Source organism: Pleurodeles waltl, chromosome 9, assembly GCF_031143425.1.
Source record: "Pleurodeles waltl isolate 20211129_DDA chromosome 9, aPleWal1.hap1.20221129, whole genome shotgun sequence".
Taxonomy (NCBI): Eukaryota; Metazoa; Chordata; class Amphibia; order Caudata; family Salamandridae; genus Pleurodeles; species Pleurodeles waltl.
Window position 1 is genome coordinate 698,699,623 of NC_090448.1, and position 13,256 is coordinate 698,712,878.

Below are 13,256 nucleotides of genomic sequence, written 5' to 3' on the forward strand. Positions count from 1 at the left end.
CTCCCGCTTCAACTGTGGTCTCTGGTTTTAACGGACAGCGCCCAGCAGAGTATACATTTGCATCAAGAGTTTAAGGTTCATAAATGCAAATTCTGCACTTCAGCCACATGTTCATCTCTTCTTCCCACAGATCCCACTTTTCTCCTCCTTTGGTTATGCTCAGTAAATTTTAAGCAGAGGCCCTGGCCTGCGATTTGCATAGCAGCCGCAGTGATGTGGCATGTAATGTCACATGTGATATCATTACGAAATTTTGGCGAGATCATCAGCAGTGGAGTGAGTTATTTGGTACACCGAGGTGTTTTTTAAGTATTGGACCTTTACATTTTGTGCCCTCAAATGAGGTTTTCTAGGGGGTGATCAAGTAAGCACTGTATTGTTGGTGGGGGGAGGGGGGGGTCTGTGACCCCCTCAAATCAGCCACTTCTGGACCTACAACTGGACTCTGTCAGAGGGACAGACTGGATGCCCAAAGGACTCATCAGGACTGCTTTGCTGGGAGGACTGCTGGCCTGCCTGTTGACCTGATGCCTGCAGAGCCCTCACCCTGCTGGAAGGACTCTGACTTTCCCCACAAGTGCTCTCCAAGGGCTTGGATTGAGCTTGCCTCCTGTTCTGAGGTCTCATGGCTATCAAAGAGAAGAAAATCCTGTGCGTCGGAAAATCGAGGCAACACCTGCAAAATTCAACGCCGCGCCTGTCGGATTGGCGCAGTGCCTGCTCTGCTGATCAGAAATTCACTGCATTGCCTGCCAGATCGACCCAGCACCTGTTCCCTGTGCTCAATGTGTTCTGGGTTTTCCACGCATCGTCCCTGGGTGTCAAAATATCCCTGCATCGCAGTGAGGAACCAAGGCTGCATTTCCAGAAACGATGCATCGCCTTGCAGCGTGAAAAGAAATGATGCATCGCCTTTTCTGCACCAGAAAAATCAGAGCATTGCTTTACTTTTCAAAGCATCTCCTCCTCTACGGCCCCTCTGTGTTATTTTTAACGCATCCCTGGGTGTTAAAAGGCTACAACCACTGATTCTTATTTATTGAGACTCATTCAAACCTTTAAAAAGTGATATCTTGACTTGTGCATATTTGATTTTTGTTGTTTTGTGGTGTTTCCACTGTGCTACTGTATGAGTTATTGCACAAATGCTTTAAGCATTGCCTTCTAAGTTAAGCCTGCCGGCTCTGTGCCAAGCTACCGAAGAGTGAGCACAGGATAGTTTATGTTGTGTTGTAACTTACCCTGACTAGGATTGTGGTCCCTACTCAGACAGGGTGCATACCACTGCCAACGAGGACCCTATTTCTAACATTGGTGATCAGTGGTGAGGATAGGACTTGTGTTTGTTCAGTGCAATTCAATAGCATGGGCTGAGGCCACAGCCCCCCACTAGAGGGCAGACACCTGGGTTGGCTAGTGTAGTGCTCAGGGAGGGGATAGCCCTAGATAATTTGGGGAAACAGAGGTAACCCTAGTGTCCGTGGAGGATGTAGATATGGTGCCAAAAGCCCCCATGCCTGCCAATAATTCCTTGTATAGGCAGTGGGTCACCCTTAATAAGCAACAGGAGAGGCTTTGCATGACAGGAGCCAGAGTTACAACTTTCAAGTGTCAGCAGAGCAGGTCCTACCGAACACATTCCACCAAGTCTTAGTCGCTGACAATCTTGAGAGCCATCTACCAGTAGCTCTGGTTCCCTTTGAGTAGGGGGGGGGGGGTTCTCTGCTACTCTGAAAGTAGCTGTGAGCCCTGCCATGCCTGTAGATTGTCTGTTAGGCAATGACCTGGAGTAAACTACCTAGAGGGAGGTAGAGCTCAGGTCTCATGATGGGATTGCCTGAGTGGGTCTTTATGATCACACGTTCCATGGCTGCCTGGAAAGGGAGTCAAGGACATCTGGAGCCTGGAACAATGGCCCAGACAGCTGCCAAGGAGAGGGGCAAGGGGTGTGGAAAACCTGTCCCTGAAGTTTCAGCGGTGGAGACTGATGGGGTACTGGAGGAGGAGGCCCCTGAGGCAATCGGGGAGGAGACTGCCTAGGTGACCTACTGTAGTTTGCTGGCAAGTTGAAGAGTACTCCATAACAACAGACTAAAGCCTCACTTTGAGAGATCCGAAGTGAGCATGCTCACTGTGACAGATGAAGGAGTGCAGGAGAGCGAGCCTCTCCCTGACCTCCTCTCTGCACAGGAACAAGATGGGTCAGTGGAGAGTGTCAACCTCTGTGCCACCCTGACCTCAGAGCGGCAAGGTGGCTGTTACCAGTTGCTGGGACAGTTTGCCTCACTGCTCTTCCTCACCCATGGACTAAAACACCTATGCATCCATGATACTGACACAGTCCTTGGTCCAGCCCTGTGATGTTGGTACCAAAGGCTGCCCCACCGGGCGCCAAACCATAACTTCAGTTCTGTTTGGACTAGAGAGGACTCAACTCCGCCATCAAGACTAACGCACACTCCGTTCCCAGAGCTGATGAGGTAATTGACAGGCTAGACGTTGCCAAATTCCTCAGTACTTTTGATTTAACATCAGGGTACTGGCAGATTGCTTGACTGAGGGGGCCAAAGAGAGGTCCGCATTTTCAACCCCTGAGGGCCATTACCAATTTATGGGAGATGTCCTTTGGCTTGAGGAATGCCCCTGCTACCTTCCAATGGTTGGTTAACAGGGTCATGGTCAGCAAGGAGTCTTTCTGTGCCACCTACTTAGACAACATCGCCATCTACAGTGCCAAGAGGTGCTTCAGGCCCTGCAACAGGCAGGATTGACAATCAAAGCCAGCAAGTGCCAGATTGGGAAGAGTTCCGATGTGTATTTGGGACACCTGGTATGTGGTGGCAAGGTGCAGCCCCCTACAGGCCAAGATTGAAACCATCATGGCCTGGCAACCACCTAAAAAACAATAGGTAGTGAGCGACTTTCCTAGACCCAACTGGCTATTACAGAAGATTTGATAAAGGATATGGCATTATTATTACCCCCTTAACTGAGCTGACTTCTAAGAAGCAGCCCAGGATGGTGATCTGGACAGAAGCTTGTCAGAAAGCCTTTGATTCTCTCAAGGAAGCCATGTGCATAGCACCTGTGCTCAGGGCCCCCGATTACTCCGAGGAGCACTCTTAGCATAGATGAATGAGGAGGGCCTAGAACAACAAGTAGCCTTAATTAGCAGGAGGTTACTTCCACAAAAACAGAAGCTGAGTGCCACTGAAAGAGAACAATTTGCTAGTCTAGGCACTGAAGAAGCTGAGACACTACTTGTTTGGGACTCAGGTCCAGGTTCATACAGACCTCAGACCCCTAAGATGGCTCATGCAGATGAGGGGGTGAAAATACTAAACCCTTGAGGTGGTCCATCTCCCTACAGGGAATTGACTTTACAGTGGAACACTGCCCGCAGAATAACTATGCCAAAGCTGAAGGTTTCTCCAGATTCTTCAGCCTTAGCGAAGAGAGGTCACAAGAGATTGGGTAGCTCTTCCTACTTTCAGCTGGCTGGGGGCTGGTGGCTTGGGGGGGGAGGAGGGATGGGGCACGTGTAAGTCCTGGCAGTCCCCAGTTTTTTGCCTGCCTCCCCACATTTTTCTGTTCTCATTTTTGCTGTTTTTAGGACTGCACACTTTACCACTGCTAACAAGTGCTAAAGTGCTTGTGCTCTCTCCCCTAACCATGGTAATACCCAATTGCCATATTTAATTTACCTGTAAGTCCCTAGTAAAGTGCACTAGATGTGTCTAGGGCCTGTAAATTAAATGCTACTAAGTAGCCCTTTAACCATCTCTCAGGCTGCCATTGCTAAGCCTGTGTGTGCAGTTTCACTGCCACTTCGACTCAGCATTTAAAACTACTTGCCAAGCCTTAAGCTCCCCTTTTCCTACATATATGTCACCCCTAAGATAGGCCCTTGGCACCCCATAGGGCAGGAAGCCATGTAAGTAAAAGCCAGGATATGTACTTATACGTTTTACAAGTCCTGGAAGTGAAAAACTCTCAAAGTCGCTTTTCACTACTGTGAAGCCTGCTTGTAGGAAGCTGGCTCTGTATATATTATATCAAAATGAGATATAGTGTGCACATAGTCCAGGGGTTCCCCAAGAGGCTTGACAAAGGCAATTATAGATAATACTAATGCTCTATTTGTGGTAGTATGGTCGAGCAGTTAGGCTTATCAGAGGGTAGTGTTAACCATTTGTTGTACACACTCAAAGCAATAAATGAGAACACACACTCAATGACTTAACTCCAGGCCAATAGGTTTTTATATAGAAAAATATTCTTTTCTTATCTTATCTTATTTTAGAACCACAAGATTCAAATTGCAGGTGAGCACATTAAATGTAAGGTACTTTGCATAGGTATAGTTAGGACTTTGAACCAAAACAGTAATGTACACAGTTGTTCATAAAACGGCAATAAGCTATTTTAAAAGCGGACACAGTGCAACATTCAACAGTTCCTGGGGGAGGTAAGTACAGTTAGGTTAATGTGGTAAGTAAATCACTTACAAGTTCAGCCTCCAGGGCATAGGTAGCCCACTGTTGGGGATTCAAGTCAACCCTAAACACCCAGCACCAGCAACACAGGGCACGTGCAGAGGTCAAAGAGGAGCCAAAGTAACACGGATGCCTATGGAGACAGTGGGAGCTCTGGTTTCGGTCTGCTGGCAGGTAAGTACCCGCGTCCTCGGGGAGCATACCAGGGGGGTTTAGCAGAGCACTGGGGGAAGGGGGCAAGTAGGCACACAAAACACACCCTCAGCGGCACTGGGGCAGCCGGGTGCAGTGGGCAGACAGGGTGTCGGGTTCGTAATAGGATTCAATGGAGGAACCGGGGGTCACTCACACGTTGCAGGCAGGGCACAGGGGAGCTTCTCGAGCCAGCCACCGGCTGGGCAAGGGTGAGGGCCGCCTGCTTTTCACTGTTGCACCGGTCGTCGGTTTCTCACAGGCCTTTGGGACTGCGGGAGCAGTGCTTCTCCAGGCATCGGATAACTTCCTCCCGGGCAGTCGCAGTCAGGGGGGTCCTCGCGATTCCCTCTGCAGGTGTCATCATGGGGTGCAGAGAGGTCAGCCCAGGGTGGACACGTCGTCGGAGTCGCCTAGGGGTCCTCTGAGTCATTGGTTTCTCTGGACACAGGCCAGGGGCATCAGGTGCAGAGTGTGGGGACTCACGCTTCTGGAGTAAGGTGGGAGTCCCTTTAAAGATGGTTTCTTCTTTCTTTGGTTGGACAGGTCTGCTGTCCACAGGAGTTCTTGATCCTTTGTTGTTGCAGGGCAGTCCTCTGAGTCGGCAGAGGTCGCTGGTCCCGCAGGATGCATCGCTGGTGCCGGTTCTTTGAAGTTGGAGACAGGCTGGTAGGGCTGGGGCCAAAGCAGTTGTCGTCTTTCTTCTTCTCTGCGGAGTTTTCAGCTAGGCAGTCCTTCTTGGTAGGTTGTCAGGAACCTGATTTCCTGGGTTCAGGGTCACCACTAAATACTAAATTTAGGGGTGTGTTAGGGCTGGAGGGCAGTAGCCAATGGCTACTGTCCCGGAGGGTGGCTACACCCTCCTTGTGCCTCCTCCCTTTGGGGAGGGGGGCACATCCCTATTCATATTGGGCTAAATCCTCCAAAACAAGATGGAGGATTTTTCAAAGAGGGGGTCACATCAGCTCTGGTCACCTTAGGGGTGGACCTGGCTGAGGAGCTGACTCCTCCTTGTTTTTCTCATTATCGCCCCGGACTTGCCGCCAAATGTGGGGGCTGTGTCTAGGGGGCTGGCATCTCCACTAGCTGGAGCACCCTGGGGTGCTGTAACACCAGGCTTAAGCCGAGGCTCACCGCCAGGTGTTACAGTTCCTGCAGGGGGAGGTGTGAAACACCTCCACCCAGGAAGGGCTTTGTTCCTGGTCCTGGTCACAGAGTGCACAAAGGCACTCACCCCATGTGGCCAGAAACTTGCCTGGAAGTGGCAGGCTGGCAGAGACCGGTCAGCCTAGCACTAGCAGTTGGGCTCTGTACTTACTGCCATCTGTGCAATACAGCCTGTCTCCAATCCATGTCTGGTCTGTGCTGGTTGACAGCTCCCCTTGTGCATTCAGCCACAAACACAGGACACTCAGCTGCATCTGCATACAGATGGGTTTCCCTGGGCACGAAGGGTGGAAAGGGCCTATCTTACACTTCAAAGGCCAGTGGCCTGCCCTCACACAAAGGACTGATAACCTCCCCCAGGGCTCCTGGCATCAGGGCTGGGTTGAAAGGAGAACTTGTGCACTTCAAAACCACTCTTAAGTTTCATCCACTTCAAAGGCACTTTTGGATATATATGACCCTATCAAATCAGACACTTCTGGACCTACAACTGGCTTTGTCAGAGAGACTGCTGGCTGACCAAAGCCTTTGGCCATGCGCGGCAGTTAGGTGGTTAAAGGGGCTTGGCCGCAGGGCTATGGTTGGATTAACGTATAGTCATTAAAACTACTATACATAAAAAACAAAATCGAAATTCACTGATAAAACAAAGGTTATAGGGACATTATAGTTAGGAAATAGAATTTAAAAAAACATAGAAAGTCATTTAAAAAAAAACAAAGGTTACAGGGTCACTTAAAAAACAAAGGCTACAGGGTAACCTAGAGTTAGGTCCTGAATTTACTCACACAAAACCATAGAAATTCAGCAGCTGGAGTTATTTCAAGTAACTGTAACTCGTGACCCACGGTAACTATAACTCGCGACTCATGACAACTTCTATAATGTTATAAAAAATATAAATGAAACATTAGCAGCCAAAAGTTTGAAGAAAAAAACTGTGCATGGCACGGGCGCAAATCATAATTACCTTAGAGGGCAAGTTATAGTTACTTGAAATAATCAACTATAACTGCTGAATTTCTAAGGTGTTGTGCAAGTAAATTCAGAACCTAACTATAACGCTCCTGTAACCTTTGGTTTTTTTAAGTGTATATATGTACATTATATGAATGATGCACCAAAATACCAAAGGATGAAGGCCCAAACAGAGAGGGAACGAGAGAGAGGTAACACGAGAGAGAGAGGTAACACGAAAGAGAGAAAGAAAGAGAGGGAGAAGGAGAAGGAAAGGGAGTGTGTGTGTGTATATACATACACACACACACATTAAGTAAATACAACATTTAACCTACAAGTGTGAACCTTTAATGGTGCAAAAGGGAGTTGCATACGACAGGTAGAACTAGAGACTGCATTCTTTACATATCAGACAGCAAACATATATAATGCATGAGCATGAAAACGTAATGCTATTTACTTGTAATCCTAGTCCTAAATCAAGCAAATCTTAAATAAAGTTCTAAACACTTGAATAGTCCTCCTGCCTCTATGTGGGATCAGAGGAACGTACAAATGAGTGTGAGTTAATAGTGATTTGAAACACAACATAGGGCAAATTAAAAAAAACAATACAATTCTAATGTATAAAGCTGACTGATTTTGGTCAGAGACCTTATGAACTGGCCCATTCACTGGAGGATGTGAAACAAAAATAATTGCCATGGTTGTCTGTCAAAAACATTCAAATTTTAAAGAAAATCTGAGGCACCAGACTAAATGCCTGAAAAAGGCCAATAATGTTCTTAAAATCATTTATCTTTGATTAACTGTGACTTTACTAAATGCATATTCATTACAGAACATATAATAACTATGCCTGTGATTCCTGAACCCAATTATACCAAAATAAAAATATTGGTATTGACATTTTGTATTTTAGTGTATACAACTGTTGTTTGTCGCCATTCAGAGGACTTAAGGACTGGTCATTCACTGCAAGATGTAAGCGTTTAAACATTTTTTTTTTAGTCTTTCTGTACTGGAGCATGACGTTAGGTGTTTGGGTATATGATGGCTGTTGAATCAGCATATATTGGTTAATGTCCTTTCATATGAAAGTGCAGGTATAAGGCTTTGAAGATGGTGTGTAGGCATTTAGATGGTTGGTGTACTGGCATCTCATGGTTGATGTCTGGTAATGTGATGATATCTGTGTGTGAGCATGTGATGAGTTAATGGGTGTGGGTGTGGGTGTGTGATAGGCTATTTGGGTGAATGGACTTGTGAGCATCTGTGCCCCTTTGCAATATGTCCAACTCAATTAGGTTAAATGCTACTGGGTCCTCAACGGTATCCATTCTTACTGATGATAACCTGCCAATCCAGGTTGCAGCACATATTATGCTTTTGATTGAACAATCTTTCTTTTACCAGGTTACCACCCTGAGAGAAGATGAGGACTCCTTCCCTCTCTTTCCTTTGTCGTTCTTACTAGGAACCCAGTTCCTCTTAGGATTCTATCTTGGATGGGACCCTTGGAAGCCATTCTGGCTCTTCTCAACTGGTATGGAATCATTCTGCTGTGAGCTCTTCTTCCACTAAAACTTAGAACTATGCTGCTTCTGCCCCTTGCTCACCCATTTAGCTAACCACCTGTCAGTCAGCACAGGAAGTTTCTATAGATACTTCTTGATCAGTTTAGACAAGCACTATGAGTGGGATAGAGAAATCCTCCTTTAGTCACCCTGCCACTATTAAATTGCAGGATACTAGTAATCCTTCACCTCCACCCCTCCCATCCACTTATTCCAATTAAGCACTGTACTATGAATCCTGCTCTCAAATGGAACCCTGTCCCGTCTGCTTGTGTTAACATAACCACTACAGGTCCTGGACCAGTTGCCGTCCAAGGCATTTAATCAGAGCGGCCTTCATGCACTCATGTCAGAGTGTCATTCACAGGCATCCTTCCAATGATCTTAGTACCTTCAAAATGGAGTTAAGTCAATAGAGTTGCGCTTGACATGCAATCGCAAAACTATCTACTTCAAAATGTCAGGATGTGGCACATAAGTACTTACCAACTCCTTTGGTATTTTTGTGCTGATTGATTGTAACTTCAAAGGGCATCAACATTCACAGAACTATCTACTTTTTTGGTTGCTAACCTGTGCATTTTTCCAGGACAATGTTCCTTCTCAAATTCCATATCTTTTACCTGTGTGGCATTCCTGATTGTCCAGGGAGAGGAGGCGTATTGGAATCAACATCAGAATCGGTTCCACAATTAAATGACTTTGTGGCCAAAAGGTGTCTGGGGCATCGCATGACTTCATATGGTGGGAGTAGCAGGACCACAGAGACCCACAGTTTGACCTCTTTTGCTTCTTTGACTTTTCTGACCCCATGTGTTGCACTTCGTATTCTCTGCAGGGTCACCCCTAAACTATTTCCTTTCAAACCACCTTTTTTCCTGAATTTTGTTTGGCATTAGGGCTCTGCACTTTACTACTGTTAACCAGTGCTGACGTGCTTGAGCTTTCTCCTTTAAACATGGTAAAATTGACTGACACCCAACTGGCACATTTAATTTACATGTAAGTCCCTAGTAAAAGAGTACTACATATATCCAGTGCCTGTAAATTAAATGCTACTAGTCAGCCTGCATCACATATAATGCCACACACTTAAGTAACTCTTAAAAAGATCTAATGTCTGACATTGCAGCCTTTGAGCAATTTTATGGGTCAAATCAGTTTTTATTATTGAGAACAATCAGCCAACAGATAGCAGCTGTTGCAAAGCTTATGACAAGGGCAAGGAAACATAGAAAAACAAATTACAACCCCCCAATACCCTCCCATGGGGTACTCAGAAGCGCCTGCCTTGTGACGGGATTTTAATTGTCTTGTGCAGGATCCACCTCAGAATTGCTACCTAGTGATGTAGGTGGGACAGTGTCGGAAAGACGTAGTAATCTCAAGTATTTAAGGCACATCAGTTCTCAGATTTCCTTGGACAACAGGGTTATATATGGTCGCCATAGATCTCTGTAAGAGTCCCCTTGGTAAGTCAGTACTAGGGATAGCTTTTCCATACCCAGAATATGCCACAGTAGATGAAGCAAGCTCTGATGCGTGGGGATTGTGGCAGTAACACAGTGTGCAAGAATGTTTTGTGGGCTGTCCCTAGTGCTAAGCCGATGTGCCAACCTCTGCAGTCTTTGAGCGGGTAGGTGAGTATGTTGGGCAGCCCAAAGATTGTATAAGCAGGAAATCTACGCAATTGTGTGCCAAAGTGTGCATCTATGTCACAATTCTGAATATGCCATTTTTAGAAAGCTGGCATTATATTGTTTTAACCATTTGCGACCTGCAGCCTTTGTCACATGACTGATTTGGAGTTAGCCTTTGTGTATTCCTTCCAGACTTTGAGACAAAGGGAACTGGGTATTGGCAGTTTGGGCCATCCTGCTAGGATAGAACAGGTGGAGCTATTCCATGCCCCCACTTCCATTTCAAAGGGCTGCCTCTTTCGACTTTTTAGGGAGTTCAGTGACTGCCGGTTTTACTGTGCGCCCGCGGACAGCCTTACGATTTATCTTCACACAGCACTCACACTACGCAGAGTAATGTCTGGAGTCGAGACACCACAGACAGATGTTACAGGTGTAGGTCACCACATTTGTCAGTTTCAATCTCGACACAGCTTAAGCCCGAAGGTCTTAGAGAAGCCATGGCTGAACACTAAGTAAATTTAAGAGAAAAATTCTGTCAACATGACAGGATTCGAGAAACTTCGATCCTTGCCGAAAGGGGCAGAAAGAAAGGAACGGACGTCAGTGTGCAAAGGTGATACATATATGGAGTCCTCAATGTCACATTTGGGTGAGATGGCTCGACTGCAAAGCTGCACAGCACCTTCCTGCTGCCCATGAAGGAATAGCTAGCAAATGTTTCCAGATCCAGTCTTGCACCTGAGGAAATTTACAAGGAATCTGCGGTTAAAAGTATCTATCAGAAAGATGGGACTTCCCTGGAATCAAACAGCCAGCCATTTAGGAAAGGCAACTGTGAGACCAGAAATATGTTCTGTTGGCCACACCCAAGTCACTGTTGATTGGAGACACCTGTCTCAGGAAATTCTTGAAAATTTCCTACTCCGTTGAAAAAGAATGACATGATCCAAATAACATCAAAGAATGGGTCTAGAATCTGAAATGGCTCATTTTGGGTCAGATGGAGGAGCTCACCTAGACACAGGTATAGGTAGAGAGGATGTCCCAAGCCTGAAGGTCTCTGCACAGGTGTTAGAAATTGAGTTTCTGGTTGGCTAGGGAATGCACCTAAGCCAGGCAGAATCCACCACTCTAGTCAGACCATGTAAATTACACACCAAAGATAATCTGTGCTCCCCCCGGCACCTTGGCACAGAGCAGTCAGGCTTATCCTCATAGGCAATGTGTAAAGCATTTGTGCAACACGCTCACACCAGTAACACAATAAATACACCACAAAAGAGACTCTACAAGGGATTATATAAAAATATATTGTACTTATGACGTGGACCAAAACATTATTCATGAATACTGAGCACACTCATGCGAATCCAGAGTCAATACTCATTCCCTTGGCTATGCAAGAATCAAAATACCGTACATCACAACATCAGGACATGAGACGCAGTGGTTAGGTTATAGCAGAAAACATATGAATCACCATGTATCAAAAATACTGTGCATGTTAATCCAACTCTGAAGTAGTACTCGCTATATTGACAGAACCAGTAGCTAAAACAATATACCTCACGACATCCACTACCTTGGTTAGGAAACAAACATTACAAATTACCATCATAAGTCCATAAATCACCCAGAATCAACACAAGCCTACTATTAGCAATGATCCCACATAGACAGGGACTCATGTCATCCTACTAATGGGATTACATTACTTTTAAGAAAGCATGGTAGAGAGGATGGCAGGGCTCAGGGGCACCTACTACAGATAATTCGGTAAAGGTTCCTCTGTGGTGTTCCTGCACCCCCGGAAAATCTGTTGGGGCCTCCCTTGAGGATTTCCTAATGTTCCACCAAACAAGTGTCCCTAGGTATGTCTCCACGGGTGGGGGGCACACACACGGCAGGACTGAGCAGAGAGACCTCGTTGGGTTTCCTGAATGTAAGGGAATCCAAGGCAGCTTCCCGCCAGCGCGCTGTGCACCTGCTACAGGCACCAGCTATCGGGAGCCGATCCTGGTGAAGAGATTCCCTCCCAGCTTTAGGAGGGGTCAGCAGTCAGGGAGACACTTGTTGTTTGGACTGTGCGTCTAACAGGAATGTGGCTTTGGGGCTCAGCAGCTTGGTTGACTCCCGTCTTGGCTCTCGCCGCTATGTAGGAGACGTGCAGCATCCCTTGGGAAGTAGACTTCTGCAGCAACAACCAGCAGTGATGGAGTCAATGTCACATTCTTTCCTCAAAGTGTGGCTCACCGACCTCAGCTGGAACGCTGTGGGATTGGCACGCTTCGCCTATGCCGCAGGCCCCCCAACCCCCACCAACCCCAGTGAGCTGTCCTCAGCGCACTCCTCACCCCTAGGCCAAGGCGCTCAAACCAGTGAGGTCTGGAGCCCAGGGGGAGAAATGAAAAGAGCTCAGTATGCACAGAGTTTTCCTGGGGAAATGCTCCCCCACGCACTTTCTCCCTCTACCAGCACTTGATCCTCAATGCTGGAAAGGACTGTATTGCCCGGACTCCAGAGTTCCACGGCCGATGCAGAGGTGATTCAAAGGAGTCTCTTTCAGACGACCCTAAAACCCTTTGCAAGAGCAGGATGGGGAGTACTCCACTCGTCCCTCGAGAGCACTGGAAGGCAGACAGAAGGCTAGCACATCAGGGTTCTTCTAGGCAATTGGCAGTCCTTCTCACTGCACAGCAGGTCAGCACAGCAAAGCAAGTAAGTCCAATGGCAGTTTATCCTGGCAGCACAGCAGTCGTCAGCCAATGTGTAACACGTAGAGCCAGCAGTGTCTGGCTACAAGTCCACACAGTATCTGGATATAACAAGGTCAGGGAGTAGCTGGCAGCAGGTCAACAAGCAGAAAAGCAATCCAGTGAGTCCTTTATGCCACCGAACAAGTAATAGGCAACAGCAGAAGAGCAGTCAAGATGAGTCTGTTGCACAGCAGAGCAGTCCTTCTGACAGAGGTTAAATCCCAGTTCAAAAAGTGCTCTAGAAACATGGGGTCAGAGCCCCTTTACTTACACTCCGAAATGTATTTGATGTAAGGGGTGACTTCAAAGGAACCCTTTGAAGTGTAACACAACCCCTTTAAACCCATCCCTGGCTCCAGACCTCAATAGGGTATAAATCTGCCCTTTGTGTGAGGGCAGGACACAACCTATTGATATGGATGCAGAAGCCTCTCCAGTCACACCCAGCTCTTCCTGTGTTATGGC

At 46.8% G+C, this 13,256-nt stretch overlaps 1 protein-coding gene across 1 annotated transcript in view; it reads right to left on the reverse strand.

The window, feature by feature from the left end:
- Window positions 1-13,256, reverse strand: part of ATG2A (autophagy related 2A) — a 2,189,461-nt gene that overhangs the window by 1,667,338 nt on the left and 508,867 nt on the right. The window lies entirely within an intron of this gene.